Below are 15,932 nucleotides of genomic sequence, written 5' to 3' on the forward strand. Positions count from 1 at the left end.
CACTCCAGAGACCTGTCCTTACAGACCCTGCTCCTTCTTCCCCTGCTTTGTAATGGAAAGGACACCGTGCTGACTTCAGATACAGCTAAGCATCTTTTGAGCAGGAAATGTAAAGGGAAAAAAATTGCAACATCAGCAAGTGATTTGCTACAGTGTAAAACACACAGCAGTAGGTTTGAAGAACAGAAGTTGTTTGAACATGAGAGGGGATATAGGAGAATAGCAACTTGCAGTGGCCAAGAAAGGAGTTGCAAACAACTAAGTATATATCCCTGAACAAAAGTCTACACCAAAAACTATGAATGTAAAACTGAAAGTTGTTTCAGTTGAGCAAAACTTTGTTCAGAGGCATGGATGTAAAGATTGATGCAGGAGTTTGATGCATATAATCAATTTCATCATCATCACCAAATTTTATTCTTAAAAAACACTTCCTTAGAATTAATACGGGTGACAACAGAACATAAACAAAGTTGTGGTTTCTGTTTGCATATTTTTTGTTTATGATGGATATAAGGGTTACTTTTTTGAGCATGAAAAACACGTTAAAGTGTTTTGTTCTGCAACTAAATTGTCATTTTAAGCCGCAAAGGTGTTTTGAGGTGACTTCCTTCCATGTGGCAATGTTGCTTGTTTGTTGTGGTTTGCCACACTCACTCTCCATGTGACAGAAACCTATCAAATGACAACCATCTCTGAAAGAACAAACAAAACACTCTTAATGACTAGGACTTTGGAAGCAAAATACACTACATCAAGTTTTATCTAAGCAGCATACCCTGGGCCTAACGTTTAATTTCCCACCTTTAAAGCAGAAATACAAAAAAAAAACGAAAACACATGCCATCAAAAGTGTTATTCAAGGATGGGTGAGAGAAAATGTAAATCATGTGACAAAATACACGAGAAGTGATTAGCAGTCAAAGAAAAATACTTATTCTTTTTTTGATTACTCTCCAGGAGAGGGACTTTTTCCAAAGAGATAACAAAGAAGAGGTAAGAGAAAGTGATGTGGGGGAAGGACTTGTAAAGATAAGGCTGAAATGACAAAACGAGACCGGTACTCAAACACTAATTAGGGCACAACGCACAAGCAACCTCACACATAGAGTCTATTTAACATAAACAAACTGTGGGTGTAATGGTGGGAGAGGGGGGATAAGTCTAATTATCTATCAGGTGATGATGTGTGATTGAATATGTGTAGGTTAACTGCTGTCGTGCTATAATGATGCGTATGTGTAGGTGTTTTGGTGTTTGTCTAAATGACATGATGATGATGATGGTGATGGTGATGATGATGATGATGAGGTGTAGCTGTGGTGTGTTTACATCCATATGTCTGCAATCTGAAGATTAGAAAAAACGTGACTGGGATAAAAAGGGCTGGGAGATGATGGTGAACAATAAGAGACGCCCACATGTGTCAAAGACAGCGGATTATTTTATCGATGGCAAATACATTTCAGCTGAATTTGCAGATGTGTTGAAAAGAAACCTAAACCCATTCATTTTGTGTGAAATAATGCTTTTACTCAGTGATGATTTTTTCACAGCTACATTCAATGGCTATGTTGCTTTGCAAAATATCATGATATTTTTTGAAATATTGAGCAAATGCTATAGATTGATTGAATGAATCTTATGAAGCGTTCAAGTAGTTAGAAATAGCTCCACTTGTATAGCAAGAAGAACTAACAACATAAAAGTAGATCTGCGTGTGCTTTGACTTTTGTCCTCTTAAAACATTGCGTCAACATGAATGAGCTTACCTTCCCTAAATTGTGAATGCAGAGCATTTACCTTTTTTATTTTTAAGAGCACATCACTTTACCACTATATGTCTTACAGAACATAAAAAAACTGCTGTCATCATAGGTCTTCATGGCGGATGCCAAAATGCTGACTCAACCTAACTTTCAATCAACATTCAGCCTCCTGGATCATAGCTACAACCCACTCACCTGTCAGTCAAATTAGAATGCACTTATTTATGTAAACACAGGCATAAATCTTAAACTTAATGTAATCAAAACCAATGTGTCATAAAAATAAGCTACAGGAACCAAAACTTTTTTTTTTTCTAGGCTGTTCTTCTGCTTTAAGAACAGACATTGAAGCATGAGACCTGATCGGGATTCTTGGGAAGAGAGAATGTGGGATGACATGTGGCAAAAAGCCAGGAGTTAGATTTGAACCTGGGCTCCTGCTCTGTCACTATAGCACATCGAGCAATTTATGAGCTGAGCTAAACCGTTGATCTTGAACTGAAGTTTTTTACTCTTATTCTGGATTGGGCTATTTTTTCTGTTGTTTCTTTTTTTTTTTTTTGACACTCTAGTATCAGGTGCCACAAAGACTGCCCAGAGAGAGAATGTGCAGACAGATAATGTGAAACTAAGACAAAATCTTCACCCAAGAGACCAGATTCCATGTTCCAGGTGTTGCACATTAGCATTGATTTTGTTCTTTACAGCAGGTCTCATGCTGATAAGCAACAATCTCAATCTCTACTCTCTTTCCTATGGGCTTGCACATATTTCTGAAGTTTTGTCACCAAAGGATCATTATGTTGTCCTTTTTCTGGTATTAACAGTTCATTCATGACATGGCATGGACCAAAAAATGAAAAAAAAAAAAAAACAGCAACATGGCAGACTCTTCATACAGACCAGAACCAGCTGATGGAAGCCTCTTATAATTTTTCAAGTAGTCCTGAATAAAAGCCCAGTTTGTAATTCCAAAGAATACTACAAATGTAAAGAGCTTTCAACAGTGTTCAAAAGGCTCAATCACATTTCTCATCTGGACAAAGATAGTCACACATAGCACATTTTTCTACTAAATAGCTTCAACATCACAGAACTATTTATTCACACTGACCCATTGTCTTCTCATAAGACTAAACTACCTTTTACTTTTTCAAATCTTTAATCTGGTCTTCAAGAGCTTGGTAGTCTTTGACAATTAAACTATTCTATTACATGGTTAAAATATGGCTTTATTGGACTTATCTTTATTAAAAATGTTGAATAAGATATGAGCAGAGAAAATTTGTGACTACATGTAACCAAAATCCACTACTCTTATGGGACTGTCAGCATTTTATTCGTGGTATCTCTAATTTCGCAAAAAAAACCAATATGTGTAGAATTTAAACTAACAACCAAAAGACACTTGGATGAATGAACTCATCACAAACACCAATAATTTATTAAGTATTTTAAAGAACCTGATTGAATAAATACTGGTGTTGAGTTATTATTTTATAGCATCTCTTAAAGTTATTACATGTTTGATCTACATATATTTAAAATGTCTGAATTAAGACAATCTGTCAAAGAAATAAGCACTTTGCTATCTCTCATGCCTGAGGCAAAATTCAGGGAACTCTCTACAATCTGAGGGGTAAAATATTACTTACAGATAAAAGGGTCATTATGGATTAAATCATTTTCATTACAATATTTTGATGTCCAAGCCTTTTTTAGGACCCCTGATGTTTGCTGCTGTGGTAAGATGATTAAATACATTTACCCTCAGCTGAAAAATATGTTGAGAATGTAATTCGTTTTTGCAGATATAAAAATAGCTGCTGCTGAAGTCACCATGCCAACAACACAGTGATAACAAGGTTTAATTCTTCAGCAGCTAAATGTTTGTTTTTTGTATAGACATTTGTTTGTTCTCTCTGAGAGCTGTTACACCTATAAGGTGTCTACATGGGCTCTGACGTAGTGGACCTATAGAAAACACAGGCACCATGTTGTTTTTTTTCCTCTTTTATGCTTCGATGGACAGTGGTGATTTTGCTGCAATGGAAGAATCACTGTGGCAGAGCTCCAACAGTCATGCTCAGAAATATCCTGCAGTTTGAGAAGGATAATGCTGAGCTGCACATCTCTGCACCGCTACATGTAGCTGACATCTCATACTGTCAGGACGCATCCTCATAGCCACAACGTCCAAATGGAAAACATCAGCGTGTGCTGCATGGTATCATGTTTTAGATGTTGAAGTCGAAGATCTGAAAGTTTGGTGCTCCTGCTGTGATTTGTCCGGCTCTGAACCTCTGTGTGGGTGCATGTGAAATATAAAAAAGATTGAACAAAACTTAAAAAAGAAACCACAGAAGAAAAAATAGGACATAAGACTTAAAGTAGGGGGAAAGGAGAGTTCTAGACTTGTTTCCATTTAGTTTTGCAGAGACTGAATTTGTCTCTCGACAGCTATTTTGACATTTATGTTTGTTGCAGAGACATGACAACGACACATCATGCAGATGTGTAAAATTGTAGACTTGGTCTGTCAGCTTGTCTTCAAAACTTTCTGCCTTTGTTGTCTCTGCTGCTGTGTTGTCCTTGTCACATCCCCTCTCCCCTTACACTGCCCCTACTGTGTTTCCCGATAATTTTGAGGATGTGAACATCCAACGTTCCAAACAGACGCAGGGCATACGGGCAACCATCATGCACATGCAAATGCGTAATCAAGAGCGAGAATATCTCCAGCCTAAGGGCCTCAGTGACTTCTGTTTGAGTGTTCATTGGTCTCACAGAGGCAGTGCATCCTGGGAAACAAGGCACCAGGCTGTTACTGTTTTCTTTAAAAGCAAAATAACTTAAAATCACAGAAGAGCGTGCTCAGTTTTCATCAGGTGCAAATATTTGAACAACCCTGTTGATGCAGAACCTGGTGAAAAGACCATGAAATCTTGAAAACACATTACATTGTGGTCATGTGGGGTGCTTTAAAAATATGAAGTGCCTTCCATGCAAAATTAAATACTGTCCTTAGTCATAATGGACACAGAAATCCATTAAAGAGTTGTGACGTGATATAAGGAGCATTTTTCATACTTAATGTTACTTTTGTACATAATTTATTCACAAAAAAATGCCTAAGCATACATTTTAAACCTAAGTAGTTTCCCTTAAAAAAAGAGTACATAGTAAAATGAATTAGAATTAAAAACTGTAGTTATGACGTCTCCAATTACAACCATATCACAGTGTAAACAATGCCGTTTGTCTTGTCTGAAGCTTTCTGAGAGCAAAAAAAACAACTGATAACAGCCATGTGGTATAATCTTAAAGTGGTGGTATCTGTATCCGTATGTACATTTTTATATTGTAGATAGATGAAACGGGATCGGCCAAATGGTGTGAATGCATTCCCAATCGAGGTTTCCATCTAATTGGCCAGATGTTAGCATGCTGAGCATGAATACATGGCACTTCTACAGAAAATGTTGTGTTTTTTTTCATATTGTAATTATTACTGCATTTCAGGGAGTTCTTAGTGATGTACTAATTAGCTTCAAGAAAAATGGGTCTACAGACTGCTGCAAAATGTAGCCGTCAGCCACCCAGCTTGAGCTACAGATCTATAAGTTTAAGTGAAGGTGAAGAGCTTATTTTATCATTCTTCATAATAATACGACAAATGAGCAAACATAACCAGTGTCACATCTCAATTTCAGCTCTCACACTGAGCTGAAATTGGGAATTGGTATATTTACCATTAGTAATAAGAAAGGAATATGGTGTCCAATATTAATGCCACTATATTCAAGTATACAGACATGTTAAGATTTGTTGCCCTGGATTTTGTGGTGCTATCAAAGGGACCATCTGCTTTAACTCAACAAAACTGCCATCCATTTGAATTGGTTGAATACTCGAGGCTATAAATACTAGGGAAAAGACTGTAGTACCTCCATGACTTGGAAAATAAGTAACACTGTAAATACTGCAGGACTGATTAAGATGACTGTTTATGAATTATATTTTGTAATGATGCCCTAGCTGATGCCCTAGCTGATGCACAGCTTACAGTACTTTTGAGACTTCAGAGCTAAATATAGCTGTGGCTGCTTTTCATTTCCAGGATGATGAAGAAAACGACTCATTTCACACCTCTCTGCTACTTATTTTGGCTATTATTTCCACTCTAAAGAGCCAAATGATAGACGGGAAGATGAGTGAGTGTCTATCATGCTGCTGTTGAGATGTATAGAACTACTTTTATACGAGGCCCCCCATTAGTCTGCGTTGTATGCCTGAAGGCTGTGGGCTCTGTGAGCAGGGTCAGGCTTTTGAAAAGGATGTATTCAATTTATTTTTTATAGTTATCTGAAAACTTTCTGGTTATTTTCAGAAGAAAAAATATGATATATAACACACAAAGTTATATCCCTTTGGAAATGTGAGGAAATCTTGAACTGGGTGCTGATATCTCCTTGGTATGAGGTCACTTGTACTGAAGTCTTCAGATCATTGCTAGGTTAAAAATCCTCTACCAAAATCCCACCATACATCTGATGGGGAATAGACTGACAGCTCTTGTTACAGTAAGGGGCAGACCCTTATCAAGGGTAGTTAATTTATTCTTAAAAGCAAAAGCAACACAAGGGACAACTTGATCACACGCCTCATAGTAAATACGGCATTATTCACCACTGCCTGTTGACACTGTGGCACAAACAAGTTTTCATTCTCATTCTTAACATCACAGGAACATGTTATTACAAGTATCCAATGCATTAGGCTCAGTGGTACTTTGTGTCATTCTGTTTATGACTTTAATTGGTGTCATGGTCTGAAGCAAAAACAAAGAAGGGGATCCTAAAATGCAGACTTAAACAAAAAAGGATCTAATAAATCAAAACAGAAATAAAACAAAACTTACAACAAAAATCAACAAGAAACCCTCGAAAATACTGGTGAATGCAGGGAAGACTCACAATTAAGTGACAACAAAAGAAGGAAACACAGAGACGAAATAGACAGAGGGTAATCTAACACAGGTGTGACACGAGACACAGGTGGAAATAATCAGGGTGCAATCAAAACTGGAGGGAAACCCAAAACTCAACCAGACACACAGGAGGCAAGAACCACAAAATAAAACAGGAAACACAATAGAGTAAACTAGAAACACAAGTTAAAACACACACACACGGTTCCCAACATGCAGGCTTGCTAGTTGTACCTAAAATCTCTAAAAGTAGTGTGGGAGGTAGAACCTTCAGTTATCAGGCCCCTCTCCTTTGGAATCATCTACCAGTCAGGGTCCGGGAGGCAGGCACCCTCTCCACTTTTAAGAGTAGGCTTAAAACTTTCCTTTTGATAAAAGCTTATAGTTAGAGCTGGCTCAGGCTTGGACCAGCTTTTGTCATGCTGCTATAGGCCTAGACTGCCGGGGGAACTGGCACACTGACACACTGGGATCCTAGCTCACCCCCTTCCCCCCAACCCCTTCATCACTTACTTTAACTCTGCCTGTCCCATTAAAATTACTAACCATAGACCTTTCTGGAGTCCCCAAGCTCCATTGTCTCGTAGATTCCTCTGAGCTGCCGTAGACGTGGTCCTGCTGCGGAGGATCTGGACTCCAGCTGATACGGACATGCTGGACTCCAGCGGCAACAGCTTCTACCACTCGTCTCATCACTATCACCTCTCTCTCTTACTCCCCTCTATCTGTCTCTCCAGACCCAACTCGGTCGAGGCATGATGGCTGTCTAACATGAGTCTGGTTCTGCCTGAGGTTTCTGCCTGTTAAAAGGAAGTTTTTCCTCACCACTGTAACTAGCTAAATACTGCGATGTGCAATGCTCTTGATGGATTAAGGTGGGGTCAGACTGAGTCTTACCCTGTCTTGAAGTTGGGTCTCTGTTCATAATTTGACATAGAGTGGTCTAGACCTCCTATGTTTGTAAAAGTGTCTTGAGATAACGTTTGTTGTGATTTGGCACTATACAAATAAAGATTGATTGATTGATTGACATAAGGAATTCAACACAAGACATGAAACACTAATAAAGAACAAGGGGGATACAAGGATAACTCATCCCCAACACAGAGGATAATACAAGGAAAGACGGCATGAAACACAAGGTAAAAGACTACAAATGAACACATGGAATAACCAAGATACCATACATGGAGGAAACATGACAGTTGGTAGCCTGTTCATAAGCAGGAGTCCTGCTCACCCTGTCAGGATTCTAATTAGCAAAATCATATCACCCATTCATCATACAGAATCCCTCACTTGACATTGCTTTCCATTGCAGGGCAGCTGTAGGTCAAATGTAAGAGGGACAATTGACGGCCCAAATGGCTCTGGAGTGGCAGAGCCAGTGATGTTTAAATGCATATGAATGGGATTTGCTAGTACTGATGGGTAGTTTACATGGCATTCTCTGCCATCAGTGTATAGATGTGTGTGTGAAATCAGTATAGTGTGAAGAGTGGTAGCACTTTGATGAGTCACCAAAGGAGGAATAGGACAAAAATGTACAAGTAAAAAGTGTTCAGGTCTTTTGTCTTTATTTATAGGACATCCTACCAAAGACAAGAGATGTGGGGTGGAGAGAGAGTGAGGGATGTACCACTCAGTTACCTGTCAAGAGTCAAACCCTTGAAAAGTGCATCAAGGGGTTTGCTTCAGTAGAGAAGGTGCTACAGACTGAGCTAAACCAACACCAATGAAACGTCATGTAAAATACAAAAAACTCCACAACCTATCCACAGTTCTATAAAATCAACACTGAAGAATATTCTGTATCTATCTTTCCCAGTCATTTCTGCTCACACCACACACCACACCATGCTCTCTTGCTAGCCTTTTTTTATGGCCTTCAGTTTCACCTGACGTCCCTAGTGCTAATAATTTCTGATTAGCTCATTTAAGGGAAAACCTGCAGGGCTTTGATACCTGACGACCAGGATCAATAACCACTGATCTGTATTCATACCTGCGTGCACACACATGTCCTTCTTTCTAAACATGTAGGTTCCTTATTGATTGCATTAATTCCCTCAGCTACCAACACTCTGCCCCCCAACACTACTTGTCTGGTCTTAATTCCTACTCTAATGTTGTTCTTCTCAACAGCTAAAGCACTATTGTGGGGACTTTATAAACCATTTATATTCGACATTATCATTTCAAATTGATTTAGGCAGCCAAACGTCCCAATAAAAGCAATTGCAGAAAGAAATCAATAGGCAGAATTAAAACTTTTTAATGCATTGCCAACATACGTCAAACATGAACATGGATGTTTAATTTGACTCTAAGAGGAGTATGTGTGACAACATGATTCCAAATCATCCTCAAATTCCAGAGTTTACAGAGTACCTCCATTCAAACTTTATAGACAAAAGGATCAACCTAGACTGGGTGATTTGGCTCATGTGTTCTGTTTGGGTGGTTAAAGCTCAGGAGGTGGAGCAGGTCGTTCTCTTATCAGAGGGTCGGCACCTAAGCGTCCTCTTGTTGAAGAGTCTTTGACCAACACATTGCTCACAATTGTCAGGAAAGAACCCCATGGGGTTGCAGTACCTGCAGTAGTGTGTGAGAGAATGAGTGAATGAGCAGCAAAACCTTGTAAAACCCTTTGAACCAACAAGAAGTGGCAGGACAAGGAATCGCAAAGAAAAAGGGAATGGATGGTGATTTTGAAAAAAAGTATGATATGGATGAAATTACCTTTTTTTAAAGACTCTGTAATGATAAACTCTGTAGGTGCTGGTCCATAGAGTTTCATTTGAAATCATAAAGACGGATTATATATTGTATTGTATTGTATAAGAGTATCAAAACACGCTCAGACTACTCCAATGGAGAGAGTAGTGGTGTCATATAAAGGGGATTATGTACTGGGAGCATTATTTGAAAGAGAATTTTGGTGTCCTGAGATACACCTCTTGGAATCCTGTGTAAAAGTTTCATATCAGAGTACCCACACATGCTCGCTTTATTCTTACAACACTCTAACCCCAGTTTATGACCTGAAAACATTACTAAATAGCGCAAACTGACCATCCCTGCTATCGATCCGCACTATGGTAGCTTTTTTCAAAAAGCAGCTAAATCAGGCAGAACACCAGTCACATGATATAAACATCAACACACCCTGCTCACTCACCTATCTGCTCACACTGTATAGGAGATGATCTGCTGTGTTCTCACATGAGTACACCTGGCATTTACCCTGAACTGATGCAAGGGGACTGGGAGGAAGTATTCCAGGTGAAGAAAGGGTTAAAAATTTGGCTAATTATTGTTTACACATGCAGGTCACCTTGGTAATTTCTGGAAATGTTCTGAAACGTTGTACATGTCTGAGAAGAGTTAAAGAAAGGATATACTTGGTGCAGTTTTTTTTTTTAGATATAACTTGTACATCTAATGATCATGTCACTATGACTTCATGTAATGATAACATGTTTAATACATCATCAGTTCAGGTATGTTAATTAGCAGTTACTTCATACATCAATATATGACCATATTTGCTGGACATACAAGGTTTTTAGGATCTTAAATGTAAATAGCATCTTAGATTATATTTTAAGGCCACACATTTTTGAGAACAAACTTTACACCTATCATTGGTTCAATCTGCCAGGCCAATGGGGACTAACTTTATGAAACAAAGGGACCAGTCTATCTTTTGGGAACTAAATCCAGAAGAGCTTCCCTAAGGTTGAGATTTGTAGTCCATGTTTGCATGTCTTGAGAGTTGCCTGTCTTCTAGCAGTAGTCACGTTATGTTGCTGGTATTTGCTCTGCTTTGACTGAAATGAAAAGTGTTCCTGTTGTTTTCACTGCAGTGCCACCAATGAATGTGAATGATAATGGTGAAAAAACAAACATGATTATCATCTAACTGCAGTGCCCTTCAGCTGTTTAGCTTTCAGCTCTCATGAGCATTGTTTCAGAGAACATAACGTAATATTTAGCCACTGAAGAGCCAGATATTGTCAGGTCCTCCATGTGGAGAGGACCACTATGAAACCACAATGTAGTTGATGAATTAACCAGGTAACATTTATATTTTTAATAAACATCTGTATTATCGCAGCTTGAGCTTGTGAAGCTGTCACTTTATTTATTCTAAAAGTGCTGTGGGAAAGTACGTAGGTTCAAATTACAAGCTTTTTACTTCACCCACACATCTAATAACAAACAGAAAACCCTGCAATTATTTTAATCACTTACATAAGCAGGGACGTACAGGCATCACGCAGCAATACAGGGTTCAGTTAGTGAAAGTCACGATCAGTCTGATCTCTTTCAGTTCTCCCATCACACACCCACATGCCCACACAAACAGAGGACTGAAAAAAAATCCCTCTACACTAATTGTCTTCCTACAGTCTTCATGCCTCACTTCCACAAACATGGAGGTGCCCGGGTGAATAAGAAACAGACAAACGTGACGACTAATGATCCTGAGATGTAGTGTGTGGGGTAACAGGTCTTTTTATTGCATATCAAACAGGCTACAAGCACGGATCTGCCTCTGTCTAACACCCTTGCTCTTGTAACACATGAACAAGCCCTAGCGCCACGTCGAGAGGTTTACGTGTGAGATTTTCAGTGCAATAGGAGTCATCCTACACTGGAGGAGAGGGAAGTTGAGTTCAGCTCTTCCAGTCGGCAGGGTCAGTCGCCTGCAAACATCAGTGCAGTCCAGCTTTTGAACTGTGATGTTGCTGTGGAGGACAGACTGTCGTCGGGGTGCAGCTCTGGTCACAGACTCTGGCAGACTAACTGTAATCATAACAACGCGCAGAAAGAAGTCCTGTAAATTTGACCTTGGTTTGTTTACTGTGGCAAAAACTAGAAAAGAGAGGACAACAGTGGAGTTTAGGCTGGATAGGTTTGAGACACAAACACTGGAGGCTATGAAGGAGAAATATAAAAAACTGAAGATGGTGCATGAAATAAACATCTAACAGAAAACTGCATGGAATATGGTGATTATTAACTATTGCTAAATGTGAAAAATAAGAGAAGTAAATACAGTGAATAAAAAGCGCAGACTCTGACGATGGTCAGGCAGACAAAGTAAATCAGGTGCTGATTCCTGCGGTCCTGTTCACCTTGTTTTACTTCATCATCATCAGTGGGAAAAATAGTGATTCTAGTAGCTCAGTTAACTAATTTTACGAAGGCTACAGAGTTAACCATAACTATAGATGCATTTGTGAGTGTTACTGACAATTTGAATGTCAGAAATGCAATAATTTTTTGAAGGAATAAAACCATTTCTCAATCAATATATGGCATACAATCATTAACTTATTAAGACAGCAGCCATATATTAAATGGGAAAATGTATGGTTATGGCAGGACCCCTCTGCTTCATGATCCTGCTGGGTTTCCAATCGGCTGTGACAACCTACCCAGTACACATTTACCTTCTCTTAACATAAAGTTAGATATTGTAATTATTTTTCAAATGCACATTATATGTAAATATGTATGATAGTAGTGTATTGATGGCCCATTGTGATCCAAGTGTTTGCACTTCTAAAGTGATGTGTTATTATCCAAAGGGTAAAACCGTCATTTCAAACTAAGGTGGCATAACACACTGAGGTATAAACAGCAGCCAAAAAATGACATAAAGAGCTTTAGCCAGAACCATGCATATGTTGTTTTAATTCAAAATGTAATGTTGCATAATGGCCCAAAGAGAACACCAGATCAAAAGTGTAAAGAACTTGAGATGTGGCTGTAAGTACAAATTGGAGGGAAGGAGAGCTAGCAAAGGAGACACGAAAGTCTGTTAAAAGTAAGTGTTTGTATATAAATTTGCTTATTCTTTTCATTTTCTAATAGTAAAAATTGGCTGCTTAATGGTTGTGTTTGCTTCAATGATCCAACTGCCAAGTGACAGTAGTAGCCTTGTACTGCTGGAGTGTAGCACACCAAGCTAAACAACATTAGCATTAGCTGTTCTAGAAGCACCACTTGCCGATGTCACCACCAATAGAATACCCTAACCTAAAGTTTTGATTCTTTTGATTATTGTGATTTGTTTAACCCTGTCAAAAAGTCAGATAAGCTAAGAAATCCTGGAGGAACCGCCAAGAGTTGTTAAGCTTTTACAGCTATAATGCTACAGCCACTCACCAAAAAACATAGACTGTAAAATATAAAATATGGGCGTAGTATCGGTTACGTCACCCATCTGTTTCTGAAGCACTGTTTTGAGGCCAATCATCGGCAGCAGCCATATTGCTGCTGTCGGGTGATTGTGAAGTAAAGAGGCGGGCTTTGAGCCTCCCAGCCAACAGCTACACTGTTCCCGCAGTCAGCTGTGCCTCTCATTGGAAAACTTGTAATCTCAATATCTTCAAAATTGCCGTGTTAGAAAAAGATTCACCCCCGTACAGTGTGTGTTGATCGAGAAATTAGCTATCCAGACTGAACCCGTCTTTTGTACCAGGCTGTAAACATGTTTATTTCTGCTGTAAAGATCGGCTTCTATGAATTGGTGTGTATGTGGTTTCCGGTGCTGCCGGAGCCAGCCTCAAGCGGATCCTCGATGAACTGCAGTTTTTAACACTTCCGCATTGGACTCATATTTTTAGACCGGAGGTTGGCGCTTGCCAAAAACCCAGGAATGTGAGCCTCCTTTTCTACTACCTCCTACTAACTGCTATGATGAGTCAGCAAGAACGTGTCAGAAAAAAGAGAGCAGCCCATCTTTGTGGTAGCTAACCATCCACCTCTCTCTCTGTCTCTCTCTCTCTCTCTCTCTCTCTCTCTCTCTCTCTCTCTCTCTCTGTCTGTCTCTCTCACTGCTATGTTGAAGCTCTTGCTAGCTTGCTAACTTGGAAGACTGGGCCTGTCCACAATAATGGTATCTGAAGAATATTGGCAATCAGGTTGGTTCTCCAGTTATTTATTTTAGTACAAGTTAAGTAATTGACATGCTTATCACAGGCCTGAAATAACATCAAATACATTTTTAAAATGATTTTGTTCAATGATTGATGTTAGGATGTAAAAAGAGTTTCAACAAACAAATGATCAAATGTTAAATGGCTCCCCTTGATTTAACCATCAAACTGTTATTTTAAGAAGTAAAACATGCAAACATAATGTCTGGTTTTAAAGTTAAGTTAGTCCTCATAAAGAAAACTGATATCATTCTTTGTGTAATGGATGATTTATCGGTTTTCTCTTATTGGTTTGACTCTACTTTGGCTTAGGAAGGTGATAAGTTTCTTTTTTCATGTTGAAGCTGTCTGTGCTTGAAAACCAGCTTTTGATTTGATAAAAGCAGTTTTCTGGGTCAAGGACAGTAAATATTCTTTGGTTGGTTGAGTGAAACAAACTGCTTTTTTTCCAAATACAAAGACCTTTCCTCCTTGAAGTTCAATACGACTTTCACAGTTAGGGTGCAGTCATGTGAGGTTGACCTTCAGTTTTCTTTTAAATATTTCCTATCGCATTTCATTTTCCATAATCTCTTTTCAGAACTAATTAAAACTCGACAAGTACCACATTGCTTTTGCAGATACCACAATGACCAGGATAATATATTCAGCACCTGAGTGAACATGACTTAATGTCCGCTTGCAGTACATTGGTTTCAGTCAGCACCTGAATTTGTAAAAATATGTGTGTAGCATCAGCTGACTCTGAGGACTTTCCTCCTGCCCACAGATGTCTCCACAGCTATAGCTTGACCTGTGCTCAGGTGTATCTCCAGGGATGGTACAAACTGTCACATCCCATCTCATCACAATCCATTGGCCCATATGTTCCTGGGGCAGGTGTCCTCCTCTTGGTCACCTTTGTGTCCCGTGACCCCCCTCCGAACCTGGAAGCTCGAGTATACTCCATACGGGACGAACACACCCAGCAGAGGAAGAGTCTATTTTAGGGAATAGTCATATGTTTGAATAATGTTGGTATGGATTTTTGCTTATTTAAGCACTCTTGTGGGACATAATTATCAGCATGGAATATTTGAGAGCTCTGTAAGGTAAAAAGAGGACAAATTTCACAATCTATTTATTATGATTTTTTATTGTATATTTTTATGTTTTGTTAATTTATGTATATGTACAATAAGAGTTACTTGAAATAGAATAATTAAAGTATTTAGATGTTTGTCTTGCAACAGCAAAACTGTTAAGTCTTGTTAGAGAAAGATAAATATTTGAGGGTCATATAGCATTCATAACAGTAGCAAAGAAAGAAAGTTAATTTTGTTGTTCAGACCATTTCTGTCACTGCATTTGAACTACATGTGAATTAAAACAATTTTTTAATACTATAAGATGTTCACTGTGGTGAAGCCTACATAAGATCCTGAATTTGTAAAATTGTAAGAAGGCTATGGATTCGGATTTATTTAAAGCAGTTCTACCAGGTATGTTATTGTTGATACTTGAAAGTTAATTTAATACTGAAAAATTCAAATTATTATTCTAAAACAGAATTGTTTAAATTTGTAAAAAACTATAAATGTAATTTAAGTTTCACCAGTTTCTGTGCTGTTGGGAAGTTATTTCTAGTGCCAACTGTCTTCACCATCTGGGGTTTGCAATCTTGCTAGCTACCGGTACAGTAGTTATTTGACCTCAGCCTACAGGAACTTTGATAGTTGTGAGGTACAGACTCATTGCTCATGACCAATTCACCTATAGTTGTGCCATCCAACTCTGATGGTCTCTTCTTAAAGTGAGAATTCTTTTCAATCAAACCACTCCACAAGGTTTATCAACTGAATAGTATACCCCTCTTTTCTTTAAAAGCATGATTAGGACCTAACAAGGAAAGAGGCACTGGCAGTCTGGCATCTTAAGCCATCGTAATGTACTCCAGCATGCTTTGAACCGCAAAGCAGCCGATGAGAATAAAAAAAGGGTTGAAAGTGCATTTAAATTTTACGGCAAGTTGTGGCAGTTTTGTTTCTCTCTTTCTTTGTGTGACTATTGGTAGAAATAACTCCAGACTTTAATAGTTTTAACAAAGTCATTGCAATTTTTGCAGATGTAATTTATTTGTTTTGAAAGATACTCAAGTATTGCGTTCTATGTTGCTGATCAAAAGCTTAAGACACAACAGAGAAAAAACACTATTCTTCTTGATTGAAGTTCAGTCTTTGA

The 15,932-nt window shown here is 38.5% G+C and overlaps 1 long non-coding RNA gene across 2 annotated transcripts; it reads left to right on the forward strand.

Moving 5' to 3' along the window:
• Positions 1 to 12,544: 12,544 nt before the first annotated feature.
• LOC117811949 lies at positions 12,545 to 14,811 on the forward strand. Of its 2 annotated transcripts, none has more exons than XR_004631091.1 (3): positions 12,545 to 12,598; positions 13,625 to 13,697; positions 14,482 to 14,811. It is a non-coding gene; the product is annotated as an uncharacterized LOC117811949 (long non-coding RNA). The 2 variants fall into 2 exon arrangements; XR_004631090.1 differs by lacking the exon at positions 12,545 to 12,598 and adding an exon at positions 13,327 to 13,434.
• The last annotated feature ends 1,121 nt before the right edge of the window (positions 14,812 to 15,932 follow it).

Source organism: Notolabrus celidotus, chromosome 4 (assembly GCF_009762535.1).
Source record: "Notolabrus celidotus isolate fNotCel1 chromosome 4, fNotCel1.pri, whole genome shotgun sequence".
In the NCBI taxonomy this organism is placed as follows: Eukaryota; Metazoa; Chordata; class Actinopteri; order Labriformes; family Labridae; genus Notolabrus; species Notolabrus celidotus.